Source organism: Pelophylax lessonae (genome assembly GCF_965119305.1).
Source record: "Pelophylax lessonae genome assembly, chromosome: 4".
NCBI lineage: Eukaryota > Metazoa > Chordata > Amphibia > Anura > Ranidae > Pelophylax > Pelophylax lessonae.
The window spans coordinates 665,710,852-665,722,048 of record NC_138771.1 but is presented as its reverse complement, the minus strand read 5'-3'; the positions used below and the strand labels follow the sequence as shown (position 1 = coordinate 665,722,048).

At 49.5% G+C, this 11,197-nt stretch overlaps 1 protein-coding gene across 1 annotated transcript in view; it reads right to left on the bottom strand.

The window, feature by feature from the left end:
- Positions 1–11,197, bottom strand: part of LOC309553077 (uncharacterized protein) — a 95,445-nt gene that overhangs the window by 63,755 nt on the left and 20,493 nt on the right. The window lies entirely within an intron of this gene.

Below are 11,197 nucleotides of genomic sequence, written 5' to 3'. Positions count from 1 at the left end.
TTGAGGTCAGGACTAGGGTTGCCACTTCATCCCTTAACCCAGGACACATATTAACTGCACAGGTTCTGAGGCTAATATAAGGCACTGAGTTTAATTACCACCTTAATCAGCCACAGAACCTGTGTAATTAATACTTTAGTGGAAAAGCAAACCATACCTAACCGTACCGAACCGTTCCAACACCGTATCATGCAGTACCAGCAGTGGAAAAGAAAACCGGGCCAAGCAGGGCCGAGTAGAGCTGAGCCGGTACTTGCAGTGGAAAAGTGCCATATGTGTCCTGGTTTAAAGGGATGAGGTGGTAACCCTAGTCGGGACCCTAGTGCAGGCCAGTCAAGTTCCTCCACCCAAAACTCATGCATCCGTGTCTTTATGGACCTTGCTTTGTGCACTTGTCCAAATCACTTGGTGGGGGGGGGGGCATTATAGTGTGGGGTTGTTTTTCAGGGGTCCCATAGTTCCAGTGCAGGAAACTCTTAAAGTGGAGTTCCACCCTTAAAAGTCACTTTTCCCCATCCGCTTGCTCTAGGTCACCTGAAAAATAAATGGATAATCACGATTTTTTTTTTCTTTACTTACCTTGTTTTAGAAGAAAATATACTCATCTTACTTCCTCTTCCTCTCTTTGCGGCCGCGGCCCACGCCGTCAATTCCTGCTTGCATTGATTCCTGGGAGCTGGAATCATCGCTCCCAGGAATTAATGCGCCTGCACCGGCCCCGCTCGTCACTTCCAGTGCAGGCGCGTCATTCCCTGCTAAACAGCTTCTGGGCATGCCCAGAAGCTGTGGAGGGATGATGTGTCTGCACCCGACATGATGAGCGGGGCCGTGCAGGGCATTCTGGGAGAAGAGGACACAGAAGAGGACGCGCTGGCTTCAGCTGCCCACGTCCGAGATGGCAGCACTGGACAAGACATTTTCAAGGTAAGTTTTTCTTCTAAAATGTAAGTGCGACCCGGGACAGTTCAGAGGCTATACATTGTGGAATGTACTAGCCCTGACTGTCCTATTTTTATTAAAAAAAAACTTTCCGAGGCCGAAACTCCGCTTTAATACATCAGCATACCAAGATATTTTGGACAATTTCATGCTCCCAACTTTGTAGGAGGAGTTTGGGGATGGCCCCTCCCTGTTCCAACATGACTGCACACCAGTGCACAAAGCAAGGTCCATAAAGACATGGATGAGTGAGTTTGGGGTGGGTTGATGCCTTAAGATTTCCCTTCACTGGAACTAAGGGGCCGAGCCCAGCCCCTGAAAAACACCCCCACACTATAATCCCCCCTACACCAAATGATGTGGAGGGGTGACCCAATACTTTTGGCAATATAGTGTGGATGAGCGAGTTTGGGGTGGAGGAACTTGACTGGACTTCACAGAGTCCTGACCTCAACCCAACAGAACACTTTTGGTATGAATTAGAGTGGAGACTGCGAGCCAGGCTTTCTCGTTTCTACATCAGTGCCTCACCTCACAAATGCGCTTCTGGAAGAATGGTCAAACATTCCCATAGACACTCCTGAACCTTGTGGACGGCCTTCCCAGAAGAGTTGAAGCTGTTATAGCTGTGTAGCGCTACCCCCGCAGGAGCTGTTGTTGAATGAAGGTATCTCCCACCCTGCACAGCCAGGCACACACTGTTTCTATAGCACACTGTAGTCAGAAAACAGTCCTTGCAGCTTTGTTTTTGTATTTTATTAGGGGGATTGAACTTGGATAGGCATTAGGGTATTACGGGATGCCCACTTGATCCAAGTAGCAGAACTCGTCAGGGACACAACTATATACAGTCCATATATACACTTTCCTTCTACCCCCAGCACAATCTTGCTTGTAGAACATTAACTCCCAGGACCAGCTGGAAATGTATGGATGGTCTGAGAAGAACAATCAGACCAAAAGCAAATGCCCTTTGCAGGCAGGGACCGCAAGCCCCTTTGGTAGTGCAGCGAAAAGTCCTAGTGCTCAGCTGTCTTCCCCCTGTGGCTACTGATCCCAGCACCACCGCTTCAGGCACTGCCAGACCAACTGACTACAGCTGCCCCTTTCTCTAGTCCTCCCAGCTAAGACTGGACTGCATGGCAGGTCGTCATATGCCTTGTCAAGCATGTGGTGCCCAAGCGGCTGGTGTTCTGGCCGCACTTGATCCGCTTCAGACAGAGATTGCAAACAGCAACACTGCGGTCTGCTGCACACGTGTTAAAAAAAGCCCGCACTAATGAACTTTTTGAAGTCTGCAGAGAATTTGCAGCACCCTGCACCTGTGGGGCTCTGTGCTGTGATGCAATAGGTTGGCTACTCCTATGGCGGACCCTGGAGCACATTCTGCCTCATTGGAGTTGTGCCTCCTCCTCACTTTCCTCCTCTATCCTGTCAGGCACCCAAGTACAGTCAGTGACCTCATCGTCCCCTCCCTCCTCATCACTGGAGCAAACTTGGCAGTATGCTGCAGCTGAGGCAACATGACTACTAATTTCTTGTCTGTCATTGTCACCCCCTCTCTCTAGGCTCACGTTATTCCCTTCCTCAACCTGGGAAAGAACATCACAGCTTTCAAATTGCTGTACATCCTCCAGCAGCATGTCACTGACACTATGATCAAATAGTTCAGGTGACTCCTCCATGCATGATGGTGGGGCTACAGAAGGAGTAGCTGTGGAGAAGGAGCCTGTGGAACGGGCCGCTTTGGCAACTGCAGTGGAAGGCAAACTAGTATGAGCGTGGGTGTCAGAGGAAGAGGAGGATGAGGACGGATTAGTTATCCACTCCACCAACTCTTCCACATGTTGTGGCTGAATAACACGACCAGCACTGAAAAAAAAGGACGGCGAGGTAAGGAACTATGGGATGGAGAACAGAGGTGAGGAGCTATGGGATGGAGAACAGAGGTGAGGTGAGGAGCTATGGGATGGAGAACAGAGGTGCGGTGAGGAGCTATAGGATGGAGAACAGAGGTGAGGTGAGGAGCTATGGGATGGAGAACAGAGGTGAGGAGCTATGGGATGGAGAACAGAGGTGAGGAGCTATGGGATGGAGAACAGAGGTGAGGTAAGGAGCTATGGGATGGAGAACAGAGGTGAGGAGCTATGGGATGGAGAACAGAGGTGAGGAGCTATGGGATGGAGAACAGAGGTGAGGAGCTATGGGATGGAGAACAGAGGTGAGGTAAGGAGCTATGGGATGGAGAACAGAGGTGAGGAGCTATGGGATGGAGAACAGAGGTGAGGTGAGGAGCTATGGGATGGAGAACAGAGGTGAGGTGAGGAGCTATGGGATGGAGAACAGAGGTGTGGTGAGGAGCTATAGGATGGAGAACAGAGGTGAGGTGAGGAGCTATGGGATGGAGAACAGAGGTGAGGTAAGGAGCTATGGGATGGAGAACAGAGGTGAGGTAAGGAGCTATGGGATGGAGAACAGAGGTGAGGAGCTATGAGATGGAGAACAGAGATGAGGTAAGGAGCTATGAGATGGAGAACAGAGGTGAGGTAAGGAGCTATGGGATGGAGAACAGAGGTGAGGTGAGGAGCTATGGGATGGAGAACAGAGGTGAGGTGGGGAGCTATGGGATGGAGAACAGAGGTGAGGTAAGGAGCTATGGGATGGAGAACAGAGGTGAGGTAAGGAGCTATGGGATGGAGAACAGAGGTGAGGAGCTATGGGATGGAGAACAGAGGTGAGGAGCTATGGGATGGAGAACAGAGGTGAGGAGCTATGGGATGGAGAACAGAGGTGAGGAGCTATGGGATGGAGAACAGAGGTGAGGTAAGGAGCTATGGGTTGGAGAACAGAGGTGAGGAGAGGAGCTATGGGATGGAGAACAGAGGTGAGGCGAGGAGCTATGGGATGAAGAACAGAGGAGAGGAGCTATGGGATGGAGAACAGAGGTGAGGTGGGGAGCTATGGGATGAAGAACAGAGGTGAGGAGCTATGGGATGGAGAACAGAGGTGAGGAGCTATGGGATGGAGAACAGAGGTGAGGAGCTATGGGATGGAGAACAGAGGTGAGGTAAGGAGCTATGGGATGGAGAACAGAGGTGAGGAGCTATGGGATGGAGAACAGAGGTGAGGAGCTATGGGATGGAGAACAGAGGTGAGGAGCTATGGGATGGAGAACAGAGGTGAGGTAAGGAGCTATGGGATGGAGAACAGAGGTGAGGAGCTACGGGATGGAGAACAGAGGTGAGGTAAGGAGCTATGGGATGGAGAACAGAGGTGAGGAGCTATGGGATGGAGAACAGAGGTGAGGAGCTATGGGATGGAGAACAGAGGTGAGGTGAGGAGCTATGGGATGGAGAACAGAGGTGAGGAGCTATGGGATGGAGAACAGAGGTGAGGTAAGGAGCTATGGGATGGAGAACAGAGGTGAGGTAAGGAGCTATGGGATGGAGAACAGAGGTGAGGAGCTATGGGATGGAGAACAGAGGTGAGGTAAGGAGCTATGGGATGGAGAACAGAGGTGAGGTAAGGAGCTATGGGATGGAGAACAGAGGTGAGGTAAGGAGCTATGGGTTGGAGAACAGAGGTGAGGAGAGGAGCTATGGGATGGAGAACAGAGGTGAGGCGAGGAGCTATGGGATGAAGAACAGAGGAGAGGAGCTATGGGATGGAGAACAGAGGTGAGGTGGGGAGCTATGGGATGAAGAACAGAGGTGAGGAGCTATGGGATGGAGAACAGAGGTGAGGAGCTATGGGATGGAGAACAGAGGTGAGGAGCTATGGGATGCAGAACAGAGGTGAGGTAAGGAGCTATGGGATGCAGAACAGAGGTGAGGTAAGGAGCTATGGGATGGAGAACAGAGGTGAGGAGCTATGGGATGGAGAACAGAGGTGAGGAGCTATGGGATGGAGAACAGAGGTGAGGAGCTATGGGATGGAGAACAGAGGTGAGGTGAGGAGCTATGGGATGCAGAACAGAGGTGAGGTAAGGAGCTATGGGATGGAGAACAGAGGAGAGGAGCTATGGGATGCAGAACAGAGGTGAGGTAAGGAGCTATGGGATGGAGAACAGAGGTGAGGAGCTATGGGATGGAGAACAGAGGTGAGGAGCTATGGGATGGAGAACAGAGGTGAGGAGCTATGGGATGGAGAACAGAGGAGAGGAGCTATGGGATGGAGAACAGAGGTGAGGAGCTATGGGATGGAGAACAGAGGTGAGGAGCTATGGGATGGAGAACAGAGGTGAGGTAAGGAGCTATGGGATGGAGAACAGAGGTGAGGTAAGGAGCTATGGGTTGGAGAACAGAGGTGAGGTGAGGAGCTATGGGATGGAGAACAGAGGTGAGGAGCTATGGGATGCAGAACAGAGGTGAGGTAAGGAGCTATGGGATGGAGAACAGAGGTGAGGTAAGGAGCTATGGGATGGAGAACAGAGGTGAGGTAAGGAGCTATGGGTTGGAGAACAGAGGTGAGGAGAGGAGCTATGGGATGGAGAACAGAGGTGAGGCGAGGAGCTATGGGATGAAGAACAGAGGAGAGGAGCTATGGGATGGAGAACAGAGGTGAGGTGGGGAGCTATGGGATGAAGAACAGAGGTGAGGAGCTATGGGATGGAGAACAGAGGTGAGGAGCTATGGGATGCAGAACAGAGGTGAGGTAAGGAGCTATGGGATGCAGAACAGAGGTGAGGTAAGGAGCTATGGGATGGAGAACAGAGGTGAGGAGCTATGGGATGGAGAACAGAGGTGAGGAGCTATGGGATGGAGAACAGAGGTGAGGTGAGGAGCTATGGGATGCAGAACAGAGGTGAGGTAAGGAGCTATGGGATGGAGAACAGAGGAGAGGAGCTATGGGATGCAGAACAGAGGTGAGGTAAGGAGCTATGGGATGGAGAACAGAGGTGAGGAGCTATGGGATGGAGAACAGAGGTGAGGAGCTATGGGATGGAGAACAGAGGTGAGGAGCTATGGGATGGAGAACAGAGGAGAGGAGCTATGGGATGGAGAACAGAGGTGAGGAGCTATGGGATGGAGAACAGAGGTGAGGAGCTATGGGATGCAGAACAGAGGTGAGGTAAGGAGCTATGGGATGGAGAACAGAGGTGAGGTAAGGAGCTATGGGATGGAGAACAGAGGAGAGGAGCTATGGGATGGAGAACAGAGGTGAGGAGCTATGGGATGAAGAACAGAGGTGAGGTAAGGAGCTATGGGATGCAGAACAGAGGTGAGGAGCTACGGGATGGAGAACAGAGGTGAGGTAAGGAGCTATGGGATGGAGAACAGAGGAGAGGAGCTATGGGATGGAGAACAGAGGTGAGGAGCTATGGGATGCAGAACAGAGGTGAGGTAAGGAGCTATGGGATGCAGAACAGAGGTGAGGAGCTACGGGATGGAGAACAGAGGTGAGGTAAGGAGCTATGGGATGGAGAACAGAGGAGAGGAGCTATGGGATGGAGAACAGAGGTGAGGAGCTATGGGATGCAGAACAGAGGTGAGGTAAGGAGCTATGGGATGCAGAACAGAGGAGAGGAGCTATGGGATGGAGAACAGAGGTGAGGAGCTATGGGATGGAGAACAGAGGTGAGGAGCTATGGGATGGAGAACAGAGGTGAGGAGCTATGGGATGGAGAACAGAGGTGAGGAGCTATGGGATGGAGAACAGAGGTGAGGTAAGGAGCTATGGGATGGAGAACAGAGGTGAGGAGCTATGGGATGGAGAACAGAGGTGAGGTAAGGAGCTATGGGATGGAGAACAGAGGTGAGGTAAGGAGCTATGGGATGGAGAACAGAGGTGAGGAGCTATGGGATGGAGAACAGAGGTGAGGTAAGGAGCTATGGGATGGAGAACAGAGGTGAGGTAAGGAGCTATGGGATGGAGAACAGAGGTGAGGTAAGGAGCTATGGGTTGGAGAACAGAGGTGAGGAGAGGAGCTATGGGATGGAGAACAGAGGTGAGGCGAGGAGCTATGGGATGAAGAACAGAGGAGAGGAGCTATGGGATGGAGAACAGAGGTGAGGTGGGGAGCTATGGGATGAAGAACAGAGGTGAGGAGCTATGGGATGGAGAACAGAGGTGAGGAGCTATGGGATGGGGAACAGAGGTGAGGAGCTATGGGATGGAGAACAGAGGTGAGGTGAGGAGCTATGGGATGCAGAACAGAGGTGAGGAGCTATGGGATGCAGAACAGAGGTGAGGTAAGGAGCTATGGGATGCAGAACAGAGGTGAGGTAAGGAGCTATGGGATGGAGAACAGAGGTGAGGAGCTATGGGATGGAGAACAGAGGTGAGGAGCTATGGGATGGAGAACAGAGGTGAGGAGCTATGGGATGGAGAACAGAGGTGAGGTGAGGAGCTATGGGATGCAGAACAGAGGTGAGGTAAGGAGCTATGGGATGGAGAACAGAGGAGAGGAGCTATGGGATGCAGAACAGAGGTGAGGTAAGGAGCTATGGGATGAAGAACAGAGGTGAGGAGCTATGGGATGGAGAACAGAGGTGAGGAGCTATGGGATGGAGAACAGAGGTGAGGAGCTATGGGATGGAGAACAGAGGAGAGGAGCTATGGGATGGAGAACAGAGGTGAGGAGCTATGGGATGGAGAACAGAGGTGAGGAGCTATGGGATGGAGAACAGAGGTGAGGAGCTATGGGATGGAGAACAGAGGTGAGGAGCTATGGGATGGAGAACAGAGGTGAGGAGCTATGGGATGGAGAACAGAGGTGAGGAGCTATGGGATGAAGAACAGAGGTGAGGTAAGGAGCTATGGGATGCAGAACAGAGGTGAGGTAAGGAGCTATGGGATGGAGAACAGAGGAGAGGAGCTATGGGATGGAGAACAGAGGTGAGGAGCTATGGGATGGAGAACAGAGGTGAGGAGCTATGGGATGCAGAACAGAGGTGAGGTGAGGAGCTATGGGATGCAGAACAGAGGTGAGGAGAGGAGATATGGGATAGGAAACTCATGTTCCTTTAATTTTTTTTAAATCATTTTTATTCCTAATACATGAAATGTATTCATCCCTTGTGATATAAATAAGCAGAGATGTATAGTAACGAAGTAGAACTACTTAAGTACTGTACTTAAGTACCGAAATGCGGTATCTGTACTTTCCTAGAGTAGAATTTTTTTCTCCTACTTCTACTTCACTACATTTTTTTGATGATTTCGATACTTCTACTCAAGTATTTTTTTTTTGTGCTGCATAGTTACTCGTTACTTTTAAAAAAATTACCACTGCCAGAACAGTAGATGGCAGGTTTCATAAAGCTCAAAAAAATGTGTATAATGTCATTTGTAAATCAGCGCATACGAAAATAAAGGCTGTGTATAATAAAAGCTGCTATACCAAATCTTTCCAATAAAAAGAAAATATGAAACAAACATATAAATGGTGCTACAGCGCTTAAAGTGCATCAAGAAACTACTAACAAACACAGGTTAATCATTTGAATAAATCATTTGAAATAATAAAAAACAATATGATGTTCAAACTTTTGACTTCTTTCTTTAATAACTACATAACACAGTACTTGTACTTCTACTTTCAGTACTTGAGTAGAAAATTTTTTTCAAAACTACTGGTACTTTTTACTTTTAGTACTTAAGTAGCAAATTTTTGGAAAAAACTACTTGCAATACTTAAGTAAAAAAAATGTTGAATACTTTAGTACTTCTACTTAAGTAACTTTTTCTGCGAGCACTTCCACTTCTACTCAAGTCACTTTTTGATCGAGCACTTGTACTTTTACTCAAGTAGAAATTTAGAGTACTTTATACAAGTCTGTAAATAAGGGATGATGGGTCATCTTTATGGATACAATTGGATACCGCAGATTCCTCTTCTACCCTGGAATGCATGAGATACCCCCCCCCCCAAAAAAAAAAAAAAACAAAACCCTAATCGGATGATGTGAATGGCGTCTCTTCCAGTTTCGTAGACCATAGAGATGGCCAAGCAATATGATAACCCAGCTGCACCGTTGAATCAGATACTGGACTCACCAATTGCACGGGAAAGCCTGGAGAATTGCCGGTGGGCACTGGGAGGCAATCCTGCCGTCTGTTAAAGCAATCCAGCAGGCAGCTAATTAGCAGCTGGGATTGCTTTTAGATGAAAGAGCATTACCAGCTGAAAAAAAATTCTGAGGTTATGGCATACGGATACATTGCAGGGCAAACAGTTGACGAGTTTCGGGGGTGCACCCCCTTCCTCTTTCCTCAGAGCTGGGCTACCAAAATGTCTTTAAATGCTTGCTCCAGCTCCCATTCTTGTCTAACTATAAAGCCCAAGTTCTTTTCAATCCAAGTTCCAACCCCCTAAAATTTTGGCTGTCCTCCCACCTCCACACTGCTGCACCACCAAAATGTTTATCCTCCTGAAATGTCTCAAAAATCAATCCTGGGCCGCCGTAGCCATAGCCTTCTATGGGATCGCTGTTCTTCGTCCACGGACACACTTGGATAGCATGCCATTGCAGCACCCAGTAACCTTCGTTCAGCACCATTTCTGTCTGGATCAACCTTCCAAGCCCTGTCAGCCATTACTCCTTAGGATGCTCTCCTAGGGATGACATACGCAGGTCCAACTGCAGCCAGTACCATTCCATGGACGTAGGGAGAACCTTTTAATAATAGTCTTGCTCCACTTGGAGAGTCTCCATCCAGAGCTCCCAGCGGATTGCATCTCTCAGTTCTAGCACATCCTGGGCAGTACCTGGGCCCATAGTCAGTAGGCAAGGGGCCACCCTGCAGTCCCCTCCAAAAGCCCCTGCCCTGGTTGGGTCTGTCACTCAATGCCTGTCAAGTAGTCCAATTGTGTTACTTGAAATGTTTGTTCTTTGTTTATTTACTATTCTTTACATTGTATGCTGGTCATACTGTAATGCTGAGGACAGCATTCTTTAAGCTGTGGGGGGACTATAACAGGGTGTTAGTCTCACATAGTCTTTTTCTATTGGTGGGATTTCTGGTGTAATTCTCACATACCACCACTAGATGTCCCCACTTGTCCTTCGTTCTTTAATTGGAATCCTGTTCAAGAGAATGACTTTGTTCTGTCTTCTAGAAGGAAGTCAGACATGATACAAGTGTGTCCTCTGCCATGGGCTCCAGGTGCCATATTGGGGGGAGCTGTGTCTGATTGGACAGAGTTCTCAAGAGAATTGGTCAATCATCTTTCAGATTGAGAGATCTTATAAAGTCCCTGCTGGGTCCGTCTGGGAGCCCTGCAGTGTGAGAAAGCAGGTAGGGACAGATAAGGACAGACTAGGGACATCCCAGAGACCTCCTGTTTATATCAGGTGATTGGCACAGCAGGTGTGCAGGAACTCAGCACAGATAATGATGGGAACCCCTCATAATGGGCACAGCAGGTGTACAGACCTGGGAACTCAGCACAGGAATGGTGGAAACCCCTCATAATGGGCACAGCAGGTATACAGACCCAGGAACTCAGTACAGGGATGGTGGGAACCCCTCATAATAGGTACAGCGAGTGTACAGACCAGGGAACTCAGCACAGGGATGGTGGGAACCCCTCATAATGGGTACAGCGAGTGTACAGACCCAGGAACTCAGCACAGGGATGGTGGAAACCCCTCATAATGGGCACAGCAGGTATACAGACCCGGGAACTCAGTACAGGGATGGTGGGAACCCCTCATAATGGGCACAGCAGGTGTACAGACCTGGGAACTCAGCACAGGGATGGTGGGAACCCCTCATAATGTCTATGAGAGATAGAAGAGACTGTCAAGGGAACTCAGCATATAATGGGTACACCACCATAATGGGTATCTCACCATAGAGTGGGATATCAGTTGGGGGAGGTGTGGAGCCCCCATAGAAGTTCTGTAGACTCTTATAGTCATACAGGGGCAGATGGTCTCCGGGAATCCAGCATTAGCTGTGGTTGGAATTCCATTCATTCTTCCAGCCATGTGTTTGGCGGGGAGTCGTCCCTGGTCAGAGTCCATCCAGACTGCAGGAGAGTCTCACTCCTCCTGTCACACTCCTGTGTCTGATGTCCTCTTTGAGATTTAACCCCTTGTGGATAGATCTGAGATCAGAGAGCGAGAGTGAAAGAGGAAACAGTTTATCCAGGAAACTGAGCACAGCCCCTCCCCCCAATCAAGAATTTAAGCTCTTGTTGGTAGTTCACTGCTGAAGAATCTGCTGCCAATAAAGCAGCCGGGGATTCCATTCATCTATACCAGACCCGTATTCTAGATATATTAACGGGGGGGCCTCCTAACACACCAAA